Raw genomic sequence first — 7,957 nt, forward strand, 5'->3', positions numbered from 1 at the left:
TTATTTCTCGTATAATTAGATATAGCGAGTTGGTGTATTCTGCAAAGTTGTAGTAAATTCTTCTACAAGAAACTTTGCTGAAGGTTGTAATAGTCTATCTTTAATAATCTTTGAGATATAGAGCATTATTAGAGAAAATATCGAAAAAATCAATTTTTTCATTATAACTTCTTTCCAAGATTTTTTAGTAGTTCAAAATGTTCTACAAAACTGTCACAATAATGAAATACAACATTTCGTTGTAGAAAGCAACTTAATATGTTGAGCAGTTTCTGAAATATTTACGATTTTGGTTCGAAACATGGCCTACTTTGCGCTCAAATAACTCATGAACGGGCAAAAACGGGCAGACCACTCAGTATGTATTAGAAAGTAGAAGAAATATGCTACAAAGTTCTGTATGAATCACTTGTATCCGTTTGGCTTTGGTATCAGGATTTAAAGAATATCATTTAGCAGTCTAAAATATTTATATGGATACAAACGGATACAATCAGGATTAGTGGTTTGCTCAGAAGCGCAAATAGTCTTTTCGCTTTTGGAGCTAGCGTCAATCCGGCGCTAGTTTAATCCTGGCACTAAATTAGTGTCGGATTCTGATAAGATGAAGTCGAAACGCAAATTCCGTAACTAATTTAGTTATAGGTTTTATGCCCTTAACGCCCAAATATGGTTTAAAACAATAAGTAATATAGCATAGTGTTCGTGCGGGAAAATGCGGCACAGTCTCCATCTAGTGACAAAATAACACCAAAAATTATTTTTTGTGTCTCACTAGTATTGTACATCCTTTTAAACACGATCTCGATTCATCTTTTTATGCGCCAAGAAAAACTTCCGAAATAAGCCTATTTTTTCGTGCTCTACAATGGTGCATTCCCTTAAATACATTCACTTTGTCGCGTTTTTGGTAACTGAGAGATAATTTTGCGTACTTCATCGTTTGATTCCTACGTTCCCTCTATTTGATTAGATACATACAATTTGAGAAGTCTGTCGTCAACTGCTTGAAGCAATTACAAAATCAATTGAATTATGTGCTAAATGTTCGGTCCCTGCAAAGTAAAATTCTGGGTACGGAGATGACTTTACCGCTCTGGTTCACAACTATCAAATCAAATCAAATTGAGTATACATCCTTTGCTTATTGTTATGTTAATCAAACATATTTTTTGACCAATAATTTCATCGTTTGAAGCCATGAACATTAAATTATTGAATTCAATAACATATATTTTTTGGGTATATTCTTTTGATAATTTGGGTAAATCAGTTTAGAGTGTATGGTTTACAGAGTTTAGAGTGTTATGGTTTATTTCAATCGCTGTCAGTTTTTCAAAAAATGGGAGAAATGGCGTTATTCGAAAAGCAACGTCGCGAATTAATTTTGCGCAAGTACCTGGAAAATCCTCAACTCTCTCATCGGGACATCAGAAAACAACTCGGAATCGTGCAGTCAATGGTGAGTCGTGTGATTAAACGTTACTACCAAACTCTGAGCATCGAACGGAAGGAGAAATGCGGTCAAAATGGATGTTCTATTAGTGATCAGGATCACAAGCGTATAGTGAAAGCTTTTAAGCGGAATCCCTATGTTTCGGCCAGACATGTGGTCAAAAAGTTAAATCTGTTCAAGTCTTTCGTTCAGAGAGCCAAGGACCGGGAGGGACTGCATACGTACAAAGTGCAGAAGGCTCCAAATCGTGACGAACGGCAAAATACGGTGGGGGAGTCACGGGCTTGGTACTCAGATGCTGACGAAGCTCCATTGTCTCATCATGGATGGCGAGACTTACGTCAAGGCGGACTTCCAGCAGATTCCGGGGCTACTGTTTTTCACCCTCTAACACAAGTTTGATGTTTCGGAGGAGAAACATGAAGTTTGGCAATAAATACATAATTTGGCAAGCGATCTGCTCATGTGGAAAATAGAGTGCGCCGTCCGTGACTACTGGGATTGTAAACGGGGAGATCTACCTCAAGGAGTGTCTATAGACGCATCTGCCTCCTCTGTTGAAGCAACACGAGGGCTCTACGATCTTTAGACCGGATCTAGTCTCGTGCCATTATTCAAATTTTGTCGGATCACTTTCGTGTCCTAGGTCATGAACCGCATCGGAACTAAGGTCCATCGGAAAATGCTGGGTAATTGTGAAGCAGGCGCTACGGGAGCATTCCAAGGAGGTCAAATCTGAGGAAGGCATGAAGAAGCTGCAGCCAGATGTTGTACAGAACCTAATGAGTGCAGTTAAGCGTAAGGTGCGAGCGTACAGTTATGGTATTGAAAATGAATGAAATAAATATGCCAAAAGCTTACTAATGGGTTATATTTTATTCTCTAAAAGTTTGAATTTTTTGGATTTATTGCTATTAGCAGTCAAAGTTGACCACGGAGGTGACCCCTGTACTGGCGTCCAAAAGGGGCCAACCTTACATTGAGTCTTATGGAAATTCAAGTTTTCTCGTTCATTTTCCAAGGTTTTAATAAAAAGTAGTCAATCGATTCGCAATCAGTAAAATTTGTGTTTTAGCACATATCGGTGAACTCGATATAATACTGTTTTTAGTTGGATTGCATTGTATGTTGATATTTCGGTTTCTGCCCAAAGTGTCGTTCCTGAAGGTAAAGACCGCTCATACACTTGCTATGTATGGCTATTTTCTATCTAATATATATATCTTGCGCAAATGTATATTATTGACCATATTTTTCCGAAAAATTCAGTGAAGGTATGTCTACATTGAAAGTTCACTGAGCAATAAGGGATTAAGAGAAAAACGGTTCATTGTGGTCGGAAAGTTAAAAACCTGTTTTAATCCACCTAGAGGTGCAATTGTGCCTTTCTCATTTCTCCAAATTATGATTTAATAGCTGGTTCGTACAATATAACATTATGGAAATGTTTTTGATTCTTATTACACTTGGTAAGTATATATAAGAGCACCTTTTTGCATTCATCGCGGTATCGGTTTGAATCGGAGTTTTTTATGTGATCGCATTCCACAACCCGTAACTCCGGAGCCGGAAGTCGGATGGAGATGGAATTTAATATCAGTTTCCGGGGACGCAACACCTTTCATTTGAGACTCAGTTGATCAAATCGGTCTAGCCATTTTCGAGAAACCAATTTAACCGTTATTCTGAATTTGGATGCTTCCGGATCCGTCGATGGTGGCCATGCTTCCGGATCCGTCGATGGTGGCCAGAGAGATTTTGAATGACTGTTGGTGACCTAGATCTACAAATTCAACAGTTGTGTTTACATTTTGGAAAATATCACCCTCTAATTCAGGAACCAGAACTCGGATCCACGCAAAATTCAACAGCAGCTGATGGGCCTTTCATTTAAAATCAAGTTTGTCAAAATCAGTTCAGAAAATTCCGAGAAACCGATGTGGACAAATCAACAAATTTTGTTTTGTGACCATACTCTTCAACTCGTAATCCGGAACAAGATGTCGGTTGAAAATGAAATTCAATAGCAACCTATGGGAATATTATACCTTTCATTTGAATCTTAGTTTGTAAAAATCGGTTCAGCCATCTCCGAAAAACCGATGTGGACATTTTGTTAACAAATCCGCACATACACACACACATACATACATACATACATACATACACACATACATACACACATACATACACACATACATACACACACATACATACACACAGATATTTTGCGATCTCGGCGAACTGAGTCGAATGTTATATAAGACTTGGCCCTCCGGGCCTCGGTTAGAAAGTCGGTTTTTGGAGCAATTGCGTAACCTTTCTATATGAGAAAAGCAAAAGAATAATATTTAATCAGCTAAATCAGCATGAGTTCAATGTTATCTTCATGTGATTATATTTTGAAATGTTGGTGGAATGGGTTTGAAAGTGGTGGGAATGGGGGGTTAGTAGAGTGGGAGTGGAGGATGCGTCAGAAATCCTTCATCTTATTTCGGTATACGGGGTGGATGAAGGAAATGCGGGCGTGAGGGTGGTCCAAGGGGAGGGGAGTGATAAAGGAGGGAGGTGTAAGGGCAAGGGGCGGGGGGCGGGTCGGCGACGCAATACTCAACTGCATATTTTGCCTTCCATTTGAGACTTGGTTTGAGAAAATCGGTTCAGTCATCAACGAAGAACCGATGTGACTTTAATTGTGGAATATGCCCGGAATTCCGGACTTCCGGAATCGTCGATCGTGGACAATATATTCAAAGAATGTTTGATTGGCAATCAGTGATCTAGATCTGCGATTAGAAGTAATTTGGTGACCATTGCAATAGTTTTTAGCCTCTGAGGTATTACGATTGTACTGATTTATATGGGAAATTCCAGTGTATCATTACTAACACCCCTGTAACTCTGGAAGCAAGAGTCAGAACCGAATGAAATTCAGCAGCAGTCAATGGTATTACTGTATCTTTCATTTGAAATCAAGTTTGTAAAAATCGTTAGAGAATTCGTTGGGGAATGGGTGTGATATTAGCTTAGGAACTTGGCGGGTTCCCCGGGGGCGTCATGAACCGTCATAGGTGGCCAATGTGGTCAAAGCTGCTTTTATTGATCATTAGTGATCCAGACCCGCAAACTAGAGTAATGTTACATCAATTTTAATATGTTTTACATCATTTGAACATCATGGTGGTACCAGTTTATATGGGAATTTGCTGTGTGACCGCACTCTTCAACCCGTAACTCCGGAACCGGAAGTCGGATCAACTAAAAATTCAATAGCAGCTTATGGGAGCGTTATACCTTTCAGATGAAACTAAGTTTGTGAAAATCGGTTCAGCCATCTCTGAGAAAATTGTGTGAGTTTTAATGACACACATACACACACACATACACACACACATACATACACACACAGACATTTGCCGATCTCGACGAACTGAATCGAATGGTGTATGACACTCGGCCCTCCGGGCCTCGGTTAAAAAGTCGATTTTTACAGTGATTACATAGCCTTTCTTTATATGAGAAAGGCAAAACGTGGAATCAATTATTATCTTTCGTTATGGAGTTATAGTGTCTTTGGAAGAGTTGCTGTATGGCACTTAGCGCTTTGTTTGGTTGAATGACACTAGTTTGTAATTCAGTGGGCGGCGCTGTTATCAACTTTTTAATGAAGCTAGATAGAAATATGGTGTCTTGGAGAAAGTTTTAGGTCCTATCATTTTGAACATATCTTCTGAAGATGCAAACTTTGTAGGTCCTGTATGTTTCGAGATAGAGAAGGTTTTAGTTAAAACATTTACTTACAGATTATGTTTTCAAAAATGCGCCATATTTCAAAACTTGTAGGACCTACAAAGTTGGTCTCTTGGTGGTTGTGTGAAGATATACTTATAATTACCTGACATACAACTTTGCCGTAGACACCATCTTTCTATCTCATTCCATTAAAAAGTTGATAACAGCGCCGCCTTAGCGACTGAGTTACGAACTAATATGACATGATCAATAGAGCGCTAAATGTCATACAACAACTTTGCCACAGACACAATAACTCTAAAACGTAAGATATGGAAAGGATGTGTGAATTGTGGGTTAGCCCCTTTTGGGCGCTAGGTACCCCTGGGGTTAGCCCCCTGAATTACGGGAATGCTCGTGAATTGATAAGTAGTACTTGTTATGATCTTAGTTTTTCTAGATAAAACATGGTTCACTGAACTACTGAACTACAATAAAAACAATGTTAATTTTTCAAATGCAGAAGTTTTTTTTCCATTTCCTGTGAAAAATGCAAAATGTGGGTTAGCCCCTTTTGGACGCCAGCCATTCAACTGTGTTGCTTGAGGGATGGCAACAGACGTTTTTTCAGGCACCCCTGCATATACATTTCCTTGTTATGATCGTTCAAGCCACAAGAACAGATGCCCTGCCACATATTGCTTAGCGAATTTCAACAGCTTAATGTGCTCGAAAATCTCTGCCACCTCTCCTCTTCCAGTCGACGTGTAATATTCCTGCACAGGAAGCTTCGTCAGCATCTTCATGTACAGCTTCAGCGATTGTTCTCTGGCCGATTTGTTTTGCATATTGTCACGATTTGGAGCTAGCCCCTTCTTGTAAGTCGGCAGTCCGGCTTGTTTTTTTTGGGCTCGATACACGGTTGTAGACGACACTACCGCTTGCTCGCGACAACTCGGACGGCGAGGCTGGGGTCCCGCTTGAAACTCCGTCTTTTGTTTAACAGCCATTTCAAATGGGAGATGGATTTTCGAATTTCCGTGTCACGGGTTTTCAAAATTCAAATACACTAAAAATTCGGACGGAAACAATTCAACATGAATTGTTTCCGTCGGGAAAAATGATCTTTTTATTACGTTTAAAAATCTGTCCTGTTTTGAAACAAGTGGTATTTTTAGAGGCAGCAGAAGATTTATATTGACAGTTTGGAGAGATAACGGCGATTTTCCGGGATAGAAATCCGGCCCAAAATCCCGCCCCAACCCGCGATCAAATTCCCGAGGTGTACAGTAACCTTAAAGGGCAAATATCAAACATACATCTTTTAAATAAGGGGTGTGCGTTAATTTTAATGCGCTATGAAAAAATGCCTCACGTTGAAGTTTACCAATTTTTTATCAAAACACCCTTTAACTTAATAAATTAATTTCCTTTCGTTCTTCTTGTCGCCAGTCTTGCTTCTATTTTTAGTAGTTAGTATAAAAATCTAAGCGCAGTTCGTCTGTTGTATGACGACCGGTACAAAGCCAGTCGTGTCAGTTACATAGGTCGTACTTATCTTATACTGCTCAAAATGCACGCCAGTTAGCATAACAACGCACTCGACAGCATAAGAGTAGGCATCTTATTCAATTATTCGCGGAGAAAGAAACCAATACATAACCGTGGTTTCATTTCTTATAATACCAATACACGATAAATAGTACATAATACATTTTGAAATCTTCAATTATATAGATATTAGCATACCTATTTCATTAAACGTCTCAGGAAAGTAAAGTAACGGCTTTTCATTCTATTGTATTATTCTCGAGATGTCGTATATTGCTGGAATGAAGAAACAAGGAATAACAAAATCGTTGACATGCCCTTTGATTAAATTAAATATAACTTACACTCCCGACTCACAGTGGCACCTCTCCATACAATAGGCGAGGAAGCACATCTTCCTCCTAGGCGAAAAAATGTCTCCACGCGTTATAGCAAGTTGCGTGCGCATGGTGTACTAGATCGTTTTTATTTTATTTTTGCATATTCTAAATATATGTAAGGCCTACGAATTCATATAGCTAACTCGTTAAGCCATGCAAATAAACAAATTTAAAAATAGATTATCATGAAGATCTAGAGACGGACGATACCTTCCGGTAATGGAACAATTAGCAAAACATCTCTTCTCGTTAATTGGGAATAAAGCTGTTTAAATGCACTATTTGTGGTTGTGCACTATGAACAATTTTCACGGTTAGGAATTTGAAATATATCAATAGATTATTTTTGTCTTGCGATTATAAAAATTTCAAGCTTAGGGTCATTCGCTTTTTTGCGTTACAAATTCCAGGTGAGTCGCGTACAAGGCAATAGGTTTACCAACCTCACTATGTCCGCCCCGATGTATTGTATTCCTTTATGAACCAACCAATTTAGATATATCTGACTGGAATATTGTTACCAAATTAATTTAATTTTTGTTGTGAATTATTAAATATATACATCAACATTTAGTAAAGATGGATCGCGTAAGATTAGAAAACTGTAAACAAATTTTGAAAGCATTGATTAGGAGGAACGATCTAAACGGTTGTTATATTTCCAAAATCGACTGTAAATATCGTACTTAGGGGACCTCCTCCTGGATTCGGCGGAAATCAAAGCAATATTTGAGAACTTATGAACTTCTGCTTTTTATCTTTTATTTGTTATTTATCGATAATTAGATGATTTATTTTTTTGAAAATCCAAAATGGCTGCTACAAAAAGGCGTTTGCG

Source organism: Topomyia yanbarensis, chromosome 1 (genome assembly GCF_030247195.1).
Source record: "Topomyia yanbarensis strain Yona2022 chromosome 1, ASM3024719v1, whole genome shotgun sequence".
Classification (NCBI taxonomy): domain Eukaryota; kingdom Metazoa; phylum Arthropoda; class Insecta; order Diptera; family Culicidae; genus Topomyia; species Topomyia yanbarensis.